At 29.9% G+C, this 23620-nt stretch overlaps 1 long non-coding RNA gene across 1 annotated transcript; it reads left to right on the top strand.

The window, feature by feature from the left end:
* The first annotated feature begins 713 nt into the window (after window positions 1-713).
* Window positions 714-2907, top strand: LOC149987420 (uncharacterized). The gene is made up of 2 exons (XR_016498354.1): window positions 714-1091; window positions 1795-2907. It is a non-coding gene; the product is annotated as an uncharacterized LOC149987420 (long non-coding RNA).
* Window positions 2908-23620: the final 20713 nt, after the last annotated feature.

The following is a 23620-nucleotide window of genomic DNA, read 5'->3' as shown; positions in this document are numbered from 1 at the left end:
TCTAATTTTTATGGACAAATTATAGCCCAAATTTTTAAACCTTACAATCCTTGCTTTTGATTTTCAAATGTTTCTTTTAAAGTTGCTAAAACTCTTGTTATGGTTGTGGACAGCCTATTGAAAGCCTATTAGGCATGGCGTTTGATCAATAAGAATGAAGACCTTCATCCCTTGCCTTCATCCATCCAAACCTTGCTTTCATCCCTTCAAGTAAGCCTCTTAGTATGGATATTCAACTTTGAGCTCCTATCTTCTCTAAAACTTTATACTAAATATCTAAATCTTATATAATTTAAACACTATAATCAAAATAAGTAAACTTCAAAATAAATTTTCTTACATCAACTCTCTTTAAATTAACCTACTAACAACTCTAATACACATCAAGACTTATAATTATATTGTATGTTTTAATTAATATTTACATACTATAAATAATTACAATAGAACAATGTGTTTTTTCTTTTGTACATATGTGCCATTGCAGTTTAAATTAAGACGTTGTGCCCCAAAAGATTCACAGCAACACTTTGTACTTTGTAGAGGACATCCTAGCCGGTTTTGATCTGCCACTGTGTTGGTTCAGCTGCAGTTCAAGGGAAAAACATCTCTCTCCCTTAGCTACTATGGTCTACTGGTGTGTGTGTTTTTTTTTTTTTTTTTTTTTTTTTCAATTTTCTTGGTTTCCATTGAGATGTTGCGGTACAGCATCGTCCTTGTGGTTACCGTGTGTGGTTGCTGAGTGGCTACTGAATCTCGTGGTGAGGGCTAGTGGTCGCGTGCGGTTACTCATTAGTATTGTCTGCCAACAGGGTTGTTTGTTTGCTGCATGCAGCGGATTCTCCTACAAGCGCGGCCATATTCCTTTCGTGTGAGAATTGGTTCTTGCGTTGTCGTGGTGGCAAGTTGCAAGGGTGGTCGTTTTACGTTTTTTTTATGCGACTGCCTCATTTTACTCCTGGTGCTTTGCAGCCAAAGTAGTCTGGAGCTGTAATTGGAAGGTGTCGTGGTGGAAATTGCGGAGTAACCATCGGCCCGTTGAGGTGCTGCGAGCAGCAGTTCTTCTCCTGTGATCAACGTAGAGCGCCGAGGTTCGATATTGTTATTGACGACAACAATTTGGGATGCGTATCTAACATTCATTTTTTTTTTTTTAGCGTGGAACATCGAGTGTTGAGTTATCGTCAAAGTGGGTCCAGGCCTCGGTTGTGTAGCAGTGGCGACAAGGGTGCTATATAGATGTTCTTGCACCACCCAATTATCTCCTCGAGCCGCTGACTGCCTTGATTGCCATCGGGCGTTGTTTGACAGAAGATTGCATCTTTATCGACGGATCTGCGGGTTGCTATAGCCTAGAACGACAACAATGGATCTATTTTGTGTTTTATTTATCCTCTTGATCATCAACTTGCTCACGTTAATATTGAAGGAAGCCAAGTTTGGTAGCTGCAACTGGATGATCGCGGGTTCATCGGTGCTCACCTGTTGTTATTGATTATTCCTACCCTCACCTAATTTTTTTTGTAGCATATAGAGAAAATAAAACTGCAACTATTGATCTCAATTGCTGGAGCCCTGCGCGTGTGCATTATTTGATAAGTCTGTGGAAGCTATATGGTCGTCTTTGGATATTGTTGAGCGTGGGCAGTTCCTTCTCAAAGCGGCAACCTCCTGGAGAACCTGTTGCGGACTAGTTGAGCGTGACTGCCAACCATCGGGTAGCAACACAGTAGCAACAAAATCGGTAGAGAGCATTACAACCTCTGCTAAACCCTGTTGCTGGAATCTGTGTAGGCACCAAGTTGGACCTCTAGCTTGCACAAGCCTTGTGGCACGACTGCTTAGTTCAGCAATGGATTTAGGGATACGAGACGAAACATGCTACTAAGGCAAGCACCTCGGCAAAAGAATCCTTGTTAACGGTTAGTGTTCGACGACTGTGCTGAGCTCGGCTGCAGTTGTTCCATCATTGATATACGTAGGTTGAGGACCTTGTTGTTGTTCTACTTCCAAGGTTGGAGTCAAAACTCGAGACATTTCTGCTCTTGCTTGTTGAAAGTCACAAGGAGGCATTTGAGTGGGAGCTCTAAAGTACTAAGTGGTGTCATTGGAGCTGGAATTCCAGGTGTAGCAAACTAAGCTACCGTGATCTTCGACGTCACCACTGGAACACTTTCCTAACATTCTAGTGACCTTCTTAGCATGGATCGCAATAGTTAGTGGTTGCAATCTTTTTCGTGCCAGCAGAAGTAGTTCGTGTACTGTAGCTTGTTTGCACCATGTAGTTCCAAGCAACTGGCGTAGATTCAATTGTTGTACGTGTGCCTGTTATGGAGTTATTAACCTCGGCCATACCAAGAGCTCAGCAACTCATCTTCGACGCATAATAACCTCTTCCAATATTTATACTAGCTTGGTGCTAGAAGTGACCTGCATAAGAGCGAAACTCTTCTCAGGACATCACATCGTACTTGCGGTTGTGAAATATCGAGGCAAGCTGGGTCAACATCTTTCAAAGAGTTCATCACTGTGCAAGCAAACCTGTCAATACTACAATTGAGTATCACGATATCTAGTGCACGTAATGCTAGTAGCAGAACATCGGCAATAGGGCAAATCAGACTACTGCTGCAGGAGTGCGTAGGAGGGGAAGGAATTTGCAATAGAGCCTCTACTGCCAGATTCGAGGGTACAGTACGTGGTGCTGGAGGCTGAACGACCAAGTAAGCTTGAATAAAATGTGCTCCTTGATTATAGAGAACATTGGATTAATAGAATTAGGTTAGAATCCATTTGGTTAAAAGCTCATATGGATGAATGTTGGGTGAGATTCAATTAATGGTGAATTTTTAAACATAGATGAAGTATGTAGATGAAATATTATTCAAGAATGAATATTTTTGCCAATAGATGAATTTGAATTAATTATATTTAAAAATAAGATAATAAATAAAATAAAAATCAAATCATGTTAATAAATATATATATATATATATATATTTTTTATTTTCATGGAATTTGTCAAGTGACTTATTAATTGTAAGTATGAGTTGGTAATAGAATTTTGGCTTCATGGATTGGATTATTTTAGAAGAATAAAGAGTGATTTGATTAGAATTTAATTAATAGCTATAACTTTTAAAATTTCCATAGTTAATTCACTTATTGTGAACTAAAAAAATCCTCCAACTAGTGGAGGTTTATTTTTGCTCACAAGACTACTCAAGTTGATTTTTTAGGATACATCATTTCAAATGATGGTCTTATAATAAATCATAAGAAAGTTTAAACTATTATAGATCAAAAGATTTCTAGAACAATAAGAGATGTAGAATGTTTTTGAAATTTTTCAATTACTATCAAATTTTTATCAAGAATCTTTTTAAAATTATAACTTCATTTATACTTAAGTAGAATGAAGAAACTCAATAAGTATTTGAAGCATTAAAAAGAGTCTTCATTTTTTGTACCAATCTTGTAATACATTGATTTTTTTGAGGCATTTTTCATAGAAACAAATACATCAGACTTTACTTTAGATGTGATATTGTCACAAATAGAAGGAAATAAAAAATTTCATTCTATTACTTTTTATTCAAGATTGTTTTTAGATAGCCACATGTTATATGCATTGGTAGTTTGTGATATAAGCTAATAATGTGGCACATATATAAAAAACTTGCATTACAATTTAAGACATGTATCTTATAAATTGGGCACATGTTGAAGGTCCTATAGAATATTATTATATAGCTCTTAGATAGATAGTATATATTGAGGCAAAAGTGAAGCCTTTTTTATTTTTATTAGTTCCTTTCTTACTTTTATTTTAGTTTCAAGAGACTCTAGTTTTTTAACCATTAGCAATAGTTATTCTAATTTCTTATTAAAAATCATAGATGCTATATTTTACAAAAGTAAAGATAGATTTGTAACTATTGTAAATTTTCACAAACTTATCAAAATTCTATTTAGGTGGAAAATTCATGCATTACTAATATCAACTACAAAAATATTATTCCTATGTCTATAGAAGAAATTTGAGTCTATGCCAAGAAATTTTATAGATGAAGAAAGCAAATAGATCAACATCACAAAAAAATTCAAGAAATCTTTACATATCTAATTGCCATTTGAATCATATATAACATCTAATAAAGATCCTATTCTCTCTTCAAATCTTTCATCTTGTTTTATAATAGATGTATATTTAAGATCTAAAAATCACAAAGTCTTTGCCTTATTAGATTTAAGAGTCTCAACTTATTTTGTAAATAAAGACTTTGTTAATATATATATATATATATATATATATATATATATCAAGAAAGCTAAATCTGACAACATAGTAGTTATAGATGGTTGTTTATTATGTTTTAAAGATATTACTCATGAGACTATTTCTTTAAATATAATAATTAAAATTAATAATAGCATAATAATATTTAATGTGATAAGATATCCCATTAATCCACTTATTTTAGGATTATCATAGTTAGAAAAATATAAACTTTAAATAGATTATATTTCTTATAATCTTAATATCTTTATTATTCAAATAGAAATACATAAGTTTAATATATCCAAATTCCTACTAATAGGTGTAAGAGCTTTAATGCATATAGCAAAAGAACGTCCATCTTTTGCTATATATTCTATGCCCATTTTTTATAGTAGAAAGACACCAAGTGGTATTCCTAGCTAGTATTAAGATTTTAAAGATATTTTTGAAAAAAAATATAGACATTCTTTTAGAGCATCAATCCTATAATTGTTCAACTGATCTTTAAAAAAAGCTCAACTTCCATTTAGACCAATCTACAGCTTATCATAAAACAAGTTGGCTACACTAAAAGAATATATTAATGAGAATTTGGCCAAGAACTTCATATGCCATTCAAAATCTCTAACAAGAGTTTTTATCTTATTTGTAAAGAAAAATGATGGAACTATACAAATGTGCATAGACTATCAAGCATTTAATAAGATAACCATTAAAAATAGGTATCTTTTATTTTTGATTTTAAAATTTCTTGATTAATTCAATCAAGCAAAGATCTATATAAAAATAGATCTATAAAGAGTATATAAATTAATTTGTATTAATAAAAGAAATAAATAATATGCTACTTTTTAAATTAGATATAGACATTTTGAAAATAATGTCATGCTTTTTGGACTCACAAATGTATCAATCACTTTTCAATATCTTATAAATGATATTTTTTATATTTTTTTTTGATGATTTTATCATTTATTATTTAAATAATATTTTAATCTATTTTAAGAATCTAAAAAAATATGAACTTTATATTTGTTGTATATTACAAAAACTTAAAGATGTAAGATTATATGCTAAGATGAAAAAGTATATATTCCATACTACTCAAGTTGACTTCTTATGGTATATTATTTCCAATAAAGGCCTTATGATGGATCCTAAGAAGGTCCAAACTATCATGAATTGAAAGATTTTAAAAACAAAAAGAAATGTGTAATATTTTTTAGACTTTGCCAATTACTATCAAATCTTTATTAAGAAATTTTCTCAAGTTACATCTCCACTTATACATTTGAATTGTAAAGATAGACTTTAATGAAATAAAGAAGTAAAAGGATTGTTTAGTACTTTTAAGAAAGAATTTATTTTTACACCAATATTGTATTATGTCAACTTTTCTAAAGTATTTTTTTATAAAAATATATGCATTAAAATTTGCCTTGGATGAGATATTATCACCAATGGAAGTAGATGAAAAATTCCATCTAGTAGCTTAATATTCTAAAAAAAATTCAGCATCAAAGATCAATTACAAAATCTATAATAAAGATTTTTTTTTTTTTTTTTTTTTTTTTTTCAATTATAGATTCTTTTAAAGAATGGTATCACTATCTTGAAGGCCCTTCTAATCTAGTAATTTGCTATATAGATCATAAGAACCTTGAGTACTTTATATTAGTATGCATGTTGAATTGACACTATACTTGTTAGATCATGTAATTATTAAGATTTGATTTCAAGATTACATATTGATTTCAAAAACAATAAGGTTTGACAAACATACTTTTTAAACATTCTTATCTTACATCAAAAGAAAAAAAATATAGCTTTTAATCAACAAAGAATGGTCATCTTAAAGCTCAAGAAATTTCATCTTTGAGCAATAAAATCAATATTGATTGTTGATTCAATCTTTGTTAAGCAAATTCAATGATATATGCCTTTCGATCCTCTTCTTTATGATATCAAGAATACTTCTTTTAAATCTCATGATACTTCTAAGTTCAAGTTCAAGAACAACATACTCTATTTTGAAGGTTGTTTATATATTCCAAAAAAAGAAGTACATTTATATGTTCTTCAAGCTTGTCATGACTTTTCAAAGATAAGATATTTTATATACAACAAGACTTTTGAGCTAATATTGAAAGATTTTTGGTGGTCACAAATATAGAAGGATGTAAAAGTTTTTGTATAGTCATGTGACATTTTTTCAAGGTAAAAAACTCCTTCTTATCAATCTTATGGACTTCTCTAATTATTACTTATACTAAAAAAACCATGGATAATTTTTTGTATGCCTTTTATAACAGATCTTTTACTTTCAAGTTGATATGATTCTATACTTGTAATAATAGATTATTTCATCAAAATAATATATTTAGAATCATGTATAAACTCTATTTTAGGTAAAAAAATAACTAAGTTTTTTTTTGATAATATCTTTTTATAAATATACATATTTATTCTAATAATTATCTATATGATTAAATAAAAATAAGTTTAAGTAGATTAATTTCATAATATCTTCTTAAAAGCTTCATAGATGCTGCTTTGACTTTGTACATGTTTTTACTTAATTAATAGGCTAGAAATTTAGTCAATAAATTAGCCATGTGTCACATGTATTAATGGCTTGTGGAACAAGCTAACTATATGGTGCATATATTGATAACTTATCTTGCAAGTTAAGACATGTATCTAGCAAAGTCAATACATGTTGGAGGTCCTATATAATATTGTCATGTAGCTCTTAGTTAGATAGTATATATGGAAATAAGAGTGAAGACTTCTTCATTCTTGTTAATATCTTTTTAATCCTTAATCTGATTATAAGACTTTTTAGTCTTTTTGTCTTTAGCAATAGCCATTTTTGTTCAATATATAACCATCTTTGAATGATTTTTTAGTCTTTTTGAGTGACACAAGAATATATTAAGGATTTCTTTATTTGAAATTCATATCTTTAATAGTTTGATAAGAGTGTTTATCTTTTTTTAGAAGTAATTAGATTATCCTACTTTAATTGTAGTATTTTGAAGGTTTCAAATTACTAATCTTTAAACATTGATTTTTTTCTTTAAAAAAAATATATTATCCTTTTTAGTAGAAATTTTTATTTGATATTAGAGATTGTGTATTATACTTTTTATTAAAATTTTTTATTTAATATTAGAGATTATAGATTATCTTCTTTTAATTTAACATTTTGAATTTATTTGAGTTGTCTATGGAAAGAAAGATTATAGATGCTACTTTCAGTAGAAATTAAAATAGATTTACAACTAGTATAGATCTTTATAAGCTTGTAAACACTCAAAGAGTAAAAATCTCATGTATTACTGTTGTGAATTATGGAAATATTTTTTCTATACACATAAAAAAAAATATAAATTCTACACCAGGAAGTTTTGCAATTAAAGGAAGTAAGTAGATTAGCTTCTCAATCAAATCTATAAAGTTTCACTTCAATAAGTATAAGAAAAGCAAAGATGAGTATGCCCAAGAAATTTTATGGAACAAGTTCAAAATTTTAAATTTTTTTGTAATGAACTAAGTTCTATTTAAGATTACATCTTTTTCAATATCAAGATAGATTTACTCAAGTTAGATTCATAAGTTCACTTCTATCAAAAAGTGTTCTTTTTTGATTTGTATCTTTGATAGAAAAAGATTCATGAATACTCTATAATTTAAATTCATTTTAGAAAGTATTTATGGCTACATTTGGAGAAAAAGATTGAAAAAGAATAGCAAAGATTAAGCTTCAATTGCTATAATAAGGATCATAATTAGCCACAATATATTCTACTAAATTCTAAAATCTTGCTTGTAATGTAGATTAGAATGACAAAGCTCTTATCAATTAGTTTTAATATATGTTAAAAGATAATATCAAAGATTTATTGTTGATAATGTCAAGAATAGATTCATTAGAGTAATTTATTATTCAAGCCATTGCATACAATTATTGATTCTTTGAAAGACAAAAACAAAGATTTGATTAGAAAAATAAAAATCAAGCCATAATAATATCTTTTAAGTTTTTGGAAGCTTATTTCTTTAGGCTAGAACCTATATAAATTAAATCGACATGTTTTAAACTTCTTATTGAATAAGAAAAGATTTTATATTTTTAAGAATTTTTATGCCTATATTATGGAGAATTTAAGCATATTATTCAATATTATTCATAGAAGCAATGCAATCACAAAATAAAGAGTATGGTTTTTGAAAGAAGATGATGTATCAAAAAATAATTTTTTCCAACTATGATAGTATCTATGTGGCTAGAATCTTACATAATTCTTAATAAAGATTCTATTTTTTCTTCAAATCTTTTATCTTGTTTTACAATAAAAATTTGTTTAGAATTGAAAAATCACAAAATCTTAGCCTTGTTAGATTCAACTCCAAGAATATAATAAATCATGAATTTTATGTTTGTTGTGTGTTATAAAAATTAAAAAATATAAGATTATAAGATCTTAATTAAATTTTTTTTTCAAGTTACACCTCTTTTTACATATTTGACATGTAAAGACAAACTTAAGTAGAGTAATGAAGCTAGAGCATCTTTTAAAGTTTTAAAGTCAATATTTATTTTTGCACCAATTATATATAATATCAATTTTTTGAAGGCATTTTTTATAGAAACAAATACATTAAACTTTGCTATGGGTGTCATATGTTACAAATAGAAGCAAATGACAAGCTCTACCTAGTAGCTTTTCATTCCAAATATTTTTCAAAAGTTGAGATTAAGTATGAAATCTATGACAAAGAGTTTCTTACAATCATGGATTCATTTCAAGAATAGCATCATTATCCAAAAGGTGCTTCTAGTTTGATCACTATATATACAAATCATAAGAACCTTGAGTAATTCATGTCGATACATATTTGAAATTATTGTCAAATCTATTGGAATATGTATTTATCAAGATTTGATTTCAAGCTTATTCATTGATCCAAAAAACAATAAGATTTGTCAAACGTCTTTTTTAGATATTCTTACTTTACACTAAAAGAAGAAAATACATCTTTTGATTAATAAAGAATGATTGTCTTAAAGTTGGAGTATTTTCACCTTGAAGCAATAAAATCAACATTGACTTCAATCATTTTCAAGTAAGTTCAATTGAGTATGTCCTTTGATCCTCTTATTTATAATATTAAAAATAATTCTTTCAAGTATCATGATTCTTCTAAATTTATATAAAAAAATAATCTATTCTATTTCAAGGGATGATTATATATTCTAAAAGATAAAGCATAATTATGTATTTTTTAAGTTTAACATGACTTTTTAACAACCAAGCATTTTGGATAGAACAAGTCTTTAGAGCTAATTACTAGAGATTTTTAGTGGCCTCAAATGTAAAAGATAGTGAAAGACTTTATATAATCATGTGATATTTGTTCAAAATCTAAAACTTTTTATTATCAATCTTATGGACTTCTTCAACTATTACCTATTCTAAAACAACCATAGTCTTTAATTTCTATAAATTTTATCATGAATCTTTCAATCTTAGATTTATATGATTCTATATTTTTAATAATAGATTATTTTACTAAGATGGTATATTTTGCATCATGTAAAAAATCTATCTTAGGTGAAGAAATAATTAACCTTTTTTTTACAACATTGATCACTATCATGGATTGCTTAAGGACTCAATTTGTATGAAGATTTTGGAGAAATTTTTTTAAGATTTTAAATGTGGATATTAAGTTCTCTTTGGCTTTTTATCTTCAAACTAATAGACAAACAAAATAGATGAATTAAGTTTTAGAGCAATATTTGAAGCATACCATCAACTATTATTAAAATATTTAGAAAATTCTTTTGCTATTGATATATTTTACATATAATAATTGATACATTATTCTATTCAATAAATGTCTTTCTTTATCAATTATAGTTATTATCTATAACTTGATACTTTTGACTTTTAAAAATTTGATAATCTTACAACAAAAGATTTAGAAATTTTTTTATTAAAGCTATATGCAATAATAAAGGTGTAATTAAAAGAAGCTCAAGAATCACAAAAGATTAATTGAGATGTCTATTGTAAGGAACAACTACAATTCAACATGAATGACAAGGTATAGTTATTTTATTAAAATATCAAGCCTTCCTATGCTTAGAATAAGTTGGATTATTGTGGACTTGGACCATTTCATATTTGTAAGTAAATTAATCATGTTGCTTATCAATTATATGTATTAGAGTCTATAAAGATCTATCCCATATTTCATGTGTGTCTTCTTGAGCCATATAAGACAATAAATATCTTAAAAAGAAGAGAAATATCACCTCCTCTTATAGAAGTAAATAATAATATAAAATTTGAGATGGAAGAAGCCTTAGATTTAAGGTGATGCTGAAATAGATTAGAATATTTTATTCATTAGTACAGATATGATATTAATAAATATACATGGAAGCTGATAAAGAATCTTGCAAATGCTTTTCATCAACAACATCCATCAAAGTCAAGATAAAGAATAGCAGATCTTTATTATTCTTTACAATTAAGATCTAGAGGAGATAATATTCTACTTTCTATCCTTATTTGTAGCTTTTGTGTATTTGTGGTACTAAAAAAATGAAAAATTAGTAACCAACAGATTCAATTCAAGAGTGAAATAGGACCAGACTATCTCAAAAATCCACGATAATTCTATTCCACAGCAATATAGAATCTCATCACAAAATAAGATAAAATATAATAGAACAAAACTAAATAAAATTAAATAATATAAGATATGAAAGAAAAGTTAAATAAATAAAAATAAAATAGAATAAAATTAAACAAAAAGATGTAAAACCAAACTTTACTAAGAGAAAGGGTTTGAAGCCATATCTGACCAAATGTCCCAAAAGGCCTTAATCAATCTTATTTATATCTTGTCCTATCACTTTGACCTTTTTAGAATGTTCTTAGGTGGTAGACCTTGCCTAGATAATCACCTTAAATTTCTTTTTTAGAAAGTTCCATAATGAGTTTTACCTAGATAATCGCCCTAAGCCTATTCTAAAAGGTTCTATGGTGGATCCCATCTAAATAACCATCCTAAATCCTTTTTAGAATATTCTATGATAGATACTACTTAGTCCATTAACTTAATTCTAATTCTATAAACTTCCATGGTTCTAATTATCTATATAATTATCTTATTTATACCCTATTAGAATTAATCCCCTTCCACTACTATAGAACGTCCTTGTTTTCCTACCGATGGTATATTTGAATTATCTCTTGGCAATGGGTGAGATTTTGTGTAAGTTCTCACATTGCATTGTGGATGGGATAACCTTTCTAAAGAACTTTGTACTAAAGTTGTAGACGCCCACTGCCACGACAAAGGTAGTGATGCTCTAAAATGCTGTCTACTTCATATTCTTATTGATCATCAACTACAACTGATGGTGGTGGTTGATATTGATCTAGAAAGTCCTTTGGCTTGGTATAAAATTCCTTTAGTTGTAAAATATGGAAGACTGGATGGATCCAAATATATGGCAGTAATTCAAGGCAGTATGCAACATTAGAGGTCTAAGCCACCAAGGTCCTAATATATGAATTTGAATTGATGTTGCAAGTGGAAAGTTGGCATTGGAGAGTATCACTTGATCACTCTTTCAGAAGATCTTATGTTACCAATGATTATCTGTATACTACTTTTATCAATTTTGTGCAATAAAGAAATAATGTTATGTATCTTATAACATTGTTATAAGCTATTGTATAAATTCCTTGATTATCAAGTTGTTGGTGACAATGAGACAATAAAAATTTGTTGGCATAATCAAATGCTAACTAGTATTATAAAAAAATGGTGAATAATCGATACTTATTTGAATACTATCATTATAAGTAAATTCCAAGGATATCAAGTATTCATCTCTATCATTATAATGAAGTACCACAAATGCCCACAACATATCCTCTAAGATTTGATTTGCACACTCTATTTGCCCATTTATTTGAAGATGGAAGACTATAGATATGATAAGTTGTGTGTCTAGCAACTTAAATAAGGCTTGCCAAAAACTTCTTGTGAAGTGTGGATCTCGATCTAAAATGATGACATGAAATAATTTATGGTGATGAAAGATGGTATCAAAGAAAATTCGTGCAAACATTGAGACATCAATATTTGAATGCACTGTAGTTAAATTAAGTTGCTTTGAGAGTTGATCTACAAAGACGGCAATTGTAATATAATTATGAGGTATCTGTAGCAAATACGTAATGAGATCCATAATCACCTGCTCCCAACATGCCATAGATAGTAAAATTGGATATAGTAATCTAAGAGACGCTATGTTGCATATTTTATTACTTTGACATGACTCAAAAGAGTGTACAAAAGCTCAAATATCACAATCCAAGTCTATCCAAAATCATGTCCTTGAGATTCGTTCTAGGGTATTTTTTCATCTGAGATGTCTAGATATTGGGATGTCATGTCCTTTTTGAAGTATGCACATTTAAAATTTAGCATTGTCACATACATAAATTTACTTCTTGAAATAGAATAAGCCATTATTAAGAATGTAATCTTGATATTGTATATCGCCACCCTTTGGTTGATTGCTAACTATCTTAAAATAAGTATTTCTTTATATAGATTCCTTCTATTTTACCTCTTTGGTTAGATCTAAAATATTACTATTAATAGTAGTAATTTTAGTCTTATCTCTTGATTCATCCTTCAAGTCTTGTTTCCATAATAAACTACTTAGCACAATATGTTATCATCCTTGCTTGTACTCAAGCTGGATATTAAAAAGTTACAATTATTCTTCTCAATGATGATGTCATAATTTCATGTTTTTCAAATGCAAATCATGTAGCAAGGATCAATGATTAGTATTAACAACCAATAGTTTTTCCAATAGATAGTGTCGCGACACCTTTGTGGCATGTATAATTACTAATCATTTTCAATCACATGGAAAGTAATTGCCCTTTGTCCTTCTAAGCTTACATGATTCATATGCCATAAATTGAAGGCCTCTATTAAAGTCTTGTTAAAAGATCAGTTTAATAGCAAAGTTAGAAGCATCAATGTCAAGCGTAGAAGAGAGATTAGGATCATACGGTTGTAATATTGAAGCAGTAATAAGTACTTCTTTTATCTTATCAAAGATATTTTGCTACTCCAATTTTTATTCAAATGGAGCATCTTTTTTCAATAAGTTTGTCAATAAGGCAACAATGTGAGCAAATCATCAAACAAAATGGCCATAGTATCTAATAAGGCCCAAAAATAAACAAACTTTAGAAGCATCTTTGGAGGTTGGCCAATCCTCCATTGCTTTTATCTTATATCAAGGATATAAATTTCAAAGAAAGAGAATCTTCAAAATACTCTTTGTAGAATAGATACTAGTTTGTTTTTATAAGATATTGATAAAATAGACTAATAATCCATAGAATAGTCAGTTCAGGAGGATGGATGGTTAACTTAGTTATTAAAAGTGGTTAATTACAGGATTATAATTAGAATCTAGGAATAGAGAGTAAGTATATAGGAGTTGTGGAAGTTAGTTTGAGTATCAGACTGTGATAGTTATGAGTTGGGGTTAAGCTTGGTACTACCTCTTTATTTTTTCTTTGTTGTTGAAGAGTAATGGATAGTTTTTGAATACTGAGAAGTGATTTTGTGGAATAAATCAGAGATTGATTTATGAGTTATTGATTATGTAATTGAAGCACTAAGTGATTGAATTATATGAAGAGTTATTAGAAGATTATGATTGTTGTTTATTGAGAGCTGTGTGTATTTTTGACAAAAGAAGTTGGTGATTACAGAAATTATGTGAATTTAGATTGGTTGGAGTGAAGTTTGTTATTTTTGGTGTTGGATGGAAATTATGTGTTTTAAGCAGTCTTTTGAGAGTGCAAGGTTGCACACTGTTGTTATTTGTTGATGAAAGAATATTATTACTTAGAGAAAGTATTGTAATGTTTCTTGGTATTTTAGTGGTTCGGAATACGGGTAATTGTATGACCCTAACAAGTAAAATTCATGCACTTAGTCTTTCCCTAAATTCGAATTCTCCTATACAAGTTTATTCTAAAAGAAATTGAAGAATAAGTAAAATGACAATCACACTCTTCTATCACTGAAGAGAACTAGAAAGTCACTCAATAAGTGATGTAATATTAACTAGAATGGCTATTGCCAAAAATAAGAAAGACTAAAAAATCTTGAAACAAGACTAAGACTAGAAAGGCGTTGTTATACTATAAAAGCTTAAACTATGTAAAAATTAATTAAAATATAATATATATTAATAAATCTAGATATATATTAGAATGGTTAATAGATTAATTTAAAGAGAGTGGATTTAAGAAACTTTATTTTGAGTTTTATTTTTTTTGATTATAGCCTTTAAAATAATTATGAGACCTAAATATTTTGTATAAAGCCTTAAGATGAGATTAGAGCCTAAAGAAGAAAATCTTAATTAATAGGAGGCTAATTGGGAGGGATGAAAGCAAGGCATGGTTGGATAAAGGCAAGGAATGGGAAACTTCATTCCTATTGGTCGAAGGCCATATCTAATGGGCTTCAAGGAGGCTGCCCGAGGCCTTATTAAGGATTAGGGTTTCTTTTTAAAGGGCATTCAAGCTTTGAAGGCAAGGGTCAAGAAGTTTGAGATTTTGGGTATAATTTGGGTGAAGAGTTTGTATAGTTTCGAGATTTTTTGAAGGAGATATAGGTGTTCAAAGTTAAGGTGTCAAATTTGAATCTACTATCACTCTTTGAAGCATAACATATGCGTATGGAGAGCAATGAAAGATCGACAACTAGAATTGGAAAAGATGCTTTCTTGGCTATACTTTACATATACTGTTTGATGAATTCCAAGTCTGAATGAAGGAGTTATAGGGCATTGAAGACAACACATGTAAATCAAAGGCAATAAGTGAGTCATTTTGTTGATAGTAATAGTTGGAGCCATATCTTGAGTTCTTGGACGAATTTTTGCCTCAAAATTTTTATAAGTGTGAGTTATTAAGTTAAAAAGCTATAAAACATAATTTCATGGTATTTAAGTACTTATTTTGTGAGATATGAAGAAATTAGTACATAGATGTATGTAAGCTAGGATTTAAAGCTATTATTAGGATTTTGGTAATATCTCAAGATTTATAAAAAATTTATAGTTGATTTTTTTTATGATAGTTTTTGAGAGTATATTAGTACTTCATATAAAATTTTAGGTTGTTTGGACAGTCCGATCATGAAATATGAGCTGTTGAATTTCAAAAAATATTTCTCATAAGGATATATAAGGTTTTAAGATACTTTATCATACATTTGGATGTTTTCTTGGTACTTGGCTTATATATTGATGTAATTTCTCTAAAAAAGAATATATTATTTATATGAACTTGGTACTTTTATATCTTATATTTCATTGAGTATTTAGTGGCAGCTAAAAGCTCAACGCTTTTTTGAGGCAAATTCTCTCTATCCCTACAACGTTGACAAGAGTGAAGAAGGCTTCACTCTTGCCTCCATATATACTATCTAACTAAGAGCTATGTGGCAATATCCTATAAGACCTCCAACATGTATTGAATTTGCTAGCCACATGTTTTATCTTGCAAGGTAAGTTATCTATATATGTGCCACGTAGTTGACTTGTTCTACAAGCTACTATACGGAGATAGCTTATTTCATAAGCTATCAATACATGGTTAGCTTTTTGGCCAAGTTTTTAACCTACAAATACATCTGAAGTCAAAACCGAGTCTATGTAGCTTCTAGGAAGCTTCTCTAAAAGACTTTATGAAATTATTCTATATTTACCTACTTCTACTTACTCATATAAGTAACTATTGAGATAAATATATATGTCCGTGACATTACCCCCCCTTCTAGAGATGAGTTCCAGGAGGAGCGGTCTTCATATGTTGAAGAAGTTCAAGATACTGCGAATTGTATTTGCTACATACTCTTCTCTTTACTCTCTTTGAAGATGGTTGATAGGTCCTCTCAACTATCTATAGTGTCTTATACCAAGGCGAGAAGATCACCCTGTTATTTAGACATTGTTGAAGCCTTCATAACTTCTTTTAAATAAAACATTTGGAACACTGTCAAGAGTTGTTCCTACCTCTAATAAAATTACCAAACATCGGGAGTCTCTTCTAAGGTCGTGATACTAAACACATTGTATCTTGCCATCCATTCGAGGAAAGACATGTCATTCTTGAAGATCTTCATCTCGATTCCGTCATCTTGAAAGTTATCACAATCGCAATGTCTTATCTGGTAAGTCTGCAAATGAAAGCTCTTGAGTTGAATTGATTAGTTGTTGGTGCTCCATTTCATCACAAATATACATAAGCTACGATGAAAGATAGAAGGTAGAATGTTATTTTCATTTGATCTTGTTTCTTTTATAGCAAAGGTTTGCTATTTTTCATCTTGATTTTGATGGATGTCGTTGATGAAAGTCTTCAACTTTCTTTGCTACATTTACAAGATTCTTTGATGGCTCTCATGTGCATTCACTAATATCATATCTACTGTTGTGTTGTAGTTTGGCTGCTATATGAAAATAATGTAATTATGTACTTAATATATAATTTATTAAGTAACATGGTGAGAGCCATATTAGTAGATTTTAGTTGGTTGTAGAATATAATTTGATTATTACCTTGAGAAGAGGTTGTTTAAAAAGATTACTATAGAATTTGTATAACTTTAATTTTCTTTTGATAGTAGCTTTTAAGATTGGTTTTGGTTGATAGTAACTTCTAAATATTTAGAGTCGCCATTGTTAGACATTGGTGACCTTTGGAAACTTATTTTGGTTCTTTTATTTGTTGTTTAGAGCATAAATTATGTAAATCTTATAACAAAAAGGATTGAAGAAGGGTTTTGGTAGCAAAGGGAGTAATTAGGGCACCAATATAGATGAATGGAGATGAATGATGAAAACCTCTATTCCTATTGGTCAAAAATCATGACCAATAGGCTTTGAGGAGGCTGCCCGAGGCCATATTAGGAATTAGGGTTAGTTTTTCGAAGGCATTTGAGCTTTGAAGGCTAGGGTCAGCAAGTTTAGGTTTTTGGCTATGGTTTTGGAGCAATTTTTGTATGATTTGGAGTTTATATGAAGGAGATAAAGATACTCAAAGTTAAGGTGTTGATTTGGGAGCTATTGTCACTCTTTTTGATATAACGCACGCGTATAGAAGGCAATGGAAGATCGGCGATTGCGATTGGAAAGAAAACTTTTGTATCTAGATTTTTTGTATATTGATTGCTGGATTCCAAGTTTTAATGAAGGAGTTATTGGATTTTGAAGTCAATACTTGCAATCTAAGGGTAGTAAGTGACTCGATTTAATAGTGGTTGTATCTTGAGCTATATATTTTAAGCAATTTGACAATATTTTGCCTAAAAATTTCAAAAAATGTATAATTTCATGTTAGTAAACTTTGTATATAAGTTTTATGACATTTGAGTATTGGATTCTTGAGATATTAAGAAAATAGTGCTTAGATGCTTATAAATTAGGGTTTAGAGCGTCTGCTAGTATTTCTTAGATATCAAAAGATTGAAAGTGAATTTGGAGTTCATTTTTTTTTTGATAAAAGTTAAGGATAAATTCTACCTATTCTATAAATTTGAGATAAATTGAATTGCTAGATCAAGAGTTATGAGTTTCTAAAGTTTGGAATAAGAAAATCCTTTGCCGGAAAAATATGTTTTGAAGAAATTTTGTTATATTTTGAGTTTTATGCAAATAAAGGAGTCTTTGGAAGCTAAGATAAGATTCATATAAAGGTTTAAACTACACTCTCTACAGCTAAATATCCAGTATATTTCCAGATAGCAAATCATGCCATACAACACCGCACTAATGAAGAAGATATTCCAACCTATTTCAGCGCTACCTTGAGTCTATGACTTCTTCCACCTCAAATTCTTGGTTATTATCCACTTCTATAGGAGGAGGTGGCATTTGTCTTATTTCCAAGATTTTTACTATCTTATACGGCTTCAAAAGAGACATGTGAAATACAGGGTGGATCTTCATAGACTTGAGTAGATATAATTGATAGGCAATAGGATTGATTTATTCAAAAATAAGAAAAGGTCCTAGCCTATGATAATCTAATTTATCACGAGGATGAGTAGTCTTGATATTACAATGAAGTAACCACACCTTGTCACCCATATTATATTGTGATTGCTCCTTGTGATAGGCATCCACATTGGTCTTTTGTCATTCTTGAGCTTCCTTTAATTGTATCTTCATTGTTGTATGTAGCTCTGATAAGTGATTTGCTAAATCTTCTGCCACAAGATTATCAACTTTGAAAAGTCAAAAGTATCAAGATCTGGATGATAACCATAATTGGTAAAAAAAGGTATTTGTTGAGTGGAAGAATATATCAAATTATTAAATGTAAATTCTACCAATGGTAAAAGAGTTGTCCAATCATCTTGATGATAGTTGATGGTACATCTCAAATACTGCTCTAGAACTTGATTTATCCATTTTGTTTGTCTATCAACTATTAGAAAGTTATGACGAGTTTGAAGAACACATAATTGAGCCTCACCTTTTGGAACACATAAGCATCCTTCGAAATATAATAGATAATTTTTGAATTCAAACTTGGAAGTATCATGAGACTTAAAAGAAGTATCCTTGATATCCTAAATAAGAGGATTAGAGGACATGCTTGATTGAATTTACTTCACAAATATTGAATCAATAATCAATGTTGATTTTATAGCTCGAAGATGAAAATACTCGAGCTTCAAGAGAATTGATCTTTGTTGATCAAAAGATGAATCTCCTCTTTTGGTGCAAGATAAGAACGTCTAGAAAGAGCATCTGATAGACCTTATTGTTTTTTGGATCGATAAGTGATCTTAAAATTGAATCTAGATAAAGACATACTCCAACGAGCTTGACCACGATTCATGACACATGTTGACATGAAGTACTCAAGGTTCGTATGGTCTGTATATACGATAAATGGACTTGAAGTGCCTTCTAGATAATGATGCCATTCTTGAAATGAATCCACAATTGCAAGAAGCTCTTTGTCATAGATATCATAATTAATCTCGACTGCTAAAAATTTCCTCGAATGGAAAGCTATTGGGTGGAGTTTGTCATATTTTCTCATTTGTGACAATACATCACTTATAGCAAAATCTGATGTGTCTATTTCCATAAAAAATATCTTAGAAAAGTCAATGCAATATAAGATTGGTGCAGAAATAAATTCCTTCTTTAAAGCATCAAATGATACTTCTGCTTCTTTATTCCACTCAAGTTTGTCTTTACAAGTCAAATATGTAAGTGAAGGTGCAACTTGAGAAAAATTCTTGATGAAGATTCGATAGTAATTAACAAAGCCCAAAAAATACTACACATCTCATATTATTCTTGGAATCTTTCAATCTATGATAGTTTGAATCTTCTTGGGATCCATCATAAGGCCTTCGTTGGAAATGACGTATCCTAAAAAGTCAACTTGAGTAGTGTAGAATACACACTTTTTTAACTTAGCATATAATCCTGCATCTCTAAGTTTCTGTACCACACGACAAATATGAAGCTCATATTCTTCTATATTCTTAGAATAGATTAGAATGTCGTCTAAATAACAAACGATGAAATCATCTAAAAACTTACGAAAAACATCATTTATAAGATGTTGAAAAGTGGTCAGTGCATTTGTGAGTCCAAAAAGCATGACATTATATTCAAAATATCCATACCTAGTTCAAAAAGTAGTCTTTTATTCATCTCCTTCTTTGATACAAACTAAATTATATTTTCTTCGTAGATCTATTTTGGTATAGATCTTTGCTTGATTGAGTTGGTCAAGAAGTCCTGAAATCAAAGGCAAATGATACCTATTTTTGATGGTGATCTTGTTGAGTCTTTAATAATCCACACATTTATAGAGATCCGTCTTTCTTCTTCACAAATAAGATAGGAGCCTTGGTTGGAGTTTTAGAATGGCATATGAAGTTTTTTGCCAAAGTCTCATCAATATACTCCTTTAATGTAGCAAAATCATTTTGCGATAAGCTATAGATTGGTCAGAATGGTGGTTGAGCTCCTTCTTGTAGATCAATTGAACAATCATAAGGTTGATGCTCGAAGAGAATATCTGCATTCTTCTTTTAAAAAATATTTTGGAATTCTTGATATTGCTTAGGAATATCACTCAACTTTGTTTCACCATTAGAAATGGGTGTAGCATATATAGCAAAAGATGATCCTTCTTTTGCAACATACATGAAAGCTTTTGTACCTACTAGTAAAGATTTGGATATACTGGACTTACGTACTTCTACTTTACTAATGCGATCTTGGATTATACTATTAGGAAAGTTAAGGTTATAAGAAATCCAATCTATTTGAAGATTATATTTTATTAGCCATGATAATTTTAAAATAATCAGATTAGAAGGAGATTTTATTACATTAAATATTACTACATTGTTATGATCTTTAATTACTATATCTAAAGGAATAGTTTCATGGATAACATTTTCAAAAGATAACAAACGACCATCTATGACTTCTACATGTACGGATTTAATTTTCTTCACTAAAAATATTTTTTGATTTTTGGCAAAATCTTTGTCTATAAAACATGCTGAGGTTCTTGAATCTAACAACTCAAAGACTTTGTGATTATTAGGTCCTAAATATACTTCTATTATGAAATAAGGTGAGGGGTCTGAGGAGAAGATAGAACCTTTACTAGGTATTGCACATGATTCTAGCCACACGGCCCCTATTGTAGTTCGAGAAACTCGTTTTTTGACACATTATCTTCTTTGGTAATTGTGCTCTTCATTTTGTAATTGTGTTGTTTTTTTGGATAATATTGAACAGTGGGCTTAGCTTCTCCCTAATATAAACACAACCCTTCTTGGCGACGTCGAGTTTTTTCCTGCTTTGTGAGAGGTTTAAAATGTATCATATCAATTTGCATTGGTTTTGGCTTTGACAAATACGTTTTAGAAAACTTGAGAGTTGCCACCATTACTTGACTTATTTCTTTCTAATCAAATCTTTATTCTTGACACCTTTTAAATAAACGATTATTGCATATAAAATTCCCTGGATTTGGTTGTGACGTTGATCTATTTGTTTCTTTCAACTGCACAATTTCTTGCCGTTGACTCTGAACTTCTTCCATATGCATAGGCATAGTACTTTTATGATTCACTTTGAAAATACATGAGATTTCCACTCTTAGAATGTTGACAAGCTCATGAAGATCTGCCATAGTTATAAATCTATTCTCACTTCCATTGACAATAGCATCCATAATCTTTCCTTTCATAGACAAATCAAAAGAATTCAAAAGTTAAATTAGAGGAGGGTAATCCATAATATCTAAAAATAAATCCTACAAAGAGGGATAATCTATTTTCTTTAAGAAAAAGATGAGTATTAGAAAATAAGATTTTTTGTTTAAAGGTGGATAATCTACAACCTTTAAAATACAACAATAGAAGTGGTATAATCCATTCAATCCTAAAATAAGATAGAAACAATATGTTAGCACTCTTGTCAAACTGTTAAAGACATGAATCTTGGAGAAAGAGAATCCTCAATACACTCTTCTATCACTAAAGAGAACTAGAAAGTCACTCAAAAAGGTGATGTAATATTAACTAGAATGGCTATTGCCAAAAATAAAAAAGACTAGAAAGTCTTGAAACAATACTAAGACTAAAAAGGCATTGACAAGAGTGAAGAAGGCTTCACTCTTGCTTCTATATATACTATCTAACTAAGAGCTATGTGGCGATGTCCTATAAGACCTTCAACATGTATTGACTTTGCTAGCCACATGTCTTATCTTGCAAAGCAAGTTATCTATGTATGCGCCACGTAGTTGGCTTGTTCTACAAGCTATCAATACATGGTTAGCTTTTTGGCCAAATTTCCAACCTACAAATACATCTAAAGTCAAAACCATATCTATGAAGCTTTTAGGAAGCTTCTCTAGAAGACTTTATGAATTTATTCTATATTGACCTACTTCTACTTACTCATATAAGTAACTATTGAAGTAAATCTATATGTTTATGACATCTTATCTTGTTCTAAATGTATGTCTTTGGAGGACACCATGTATCCAAAAAAAGTAACTTTTTACTTTCAAAGCTCACATTTTGATTGTTTATAATAGAAGCAACTATCTTGCAATTGGCACAACACTTCTTGTAGGTGTTGCTCATATTCTTCAAAGGTTTTACTATATATGAAGAGATCATCAATGAAGACGATTACATACTTGTCCAAAAAGTCTCAAAACAATCTGTTCATATGATCCATGAAAGAGGTTGGAGCATTAATAAGACCAAAAGATAAAACTAACCATTCAAAATATCCATAGTATGTATAAAATGCCATCTTTTCTACATCCTCTCTTCCAATAAGTATTTACCAATAGCTGCTCTAAAGATTCAATTTACTAAAGATGGTTGTATCTCGAAGTTGGTCAATAAGATCATCCTAGCATAGAAGTGGATATGCATTTTTAATAGTTTGCTTATTGAGACCTTGATAGTTGATGCAAAAAAAAAATCCATCATTTTTCTTAGGTGCAAATAATACAGATGCTTCCTATGGTGATGTGCTTTCTCAAATGAGGCCTTTTTCCAAGAGTTTGTTCAATGTCTTTCTTCTACACTTAATATGGAGGTACAAAGAGTCACCTTGCATCTTTTAACTTTAAAAGAGATTATTCTTGCTATTTAATCAACTTTCTTATTTTTCATTTTTAGCTATGGTATATCAAGTGTGATTGGTTGTTTTACTTATTCTAAAAGAAACCTCCCAGAATAAACCCGTATAGGGAGATTCAAACATAGAGAATGACTAGTTGCTTAAGCTTTCACGTTAGGGTCACACAATCAATTACCTCCTGAATGTATTGTCTCTAATTCCAATATCTGAATACATAAGGAAACTATAATCTCCTCCTTCATCTTATCGATCTCTTCCTTACAACAATTCAGTCATACCAATAACTGCTATTTCTACTGATATATTCACCCTCATAATCTCCATCTGTAATACTGTGCCCTCACAGCTTTCAACACACAATTATCCTCATTTCAATCACTGGAATTCTTCACACAGAACTGCCATTCACATTACAGTGTTTCACACAAACACAAACTCATTCTCTCTGTTGAACTACTATCAGCTTTCAGTATTCAATCTTTCTTCTTCTCAAATAATACCAATCACATTTCCATTCCATAATTCACTTCACAATATTCAAAAACTTT

Source organism: Physcomitrium patens, chromosome 18 (assembly GCF_059467195.1).
Source record: "Physcomitrium patens ecotype Gransden chromosome 18, ASM5946719v1, whole genome shotgun sequence".
Classification (NCBI taxonomy): Eukaryota; Viridiplantae; Streptophyta; class Bryopsida; order Funariales; family Funariaceae; genus Physcomitrium; species Physcomitrium patens.
This window is presented reverse-complemented; position numbering and strand designations above follow the sequence as displayed.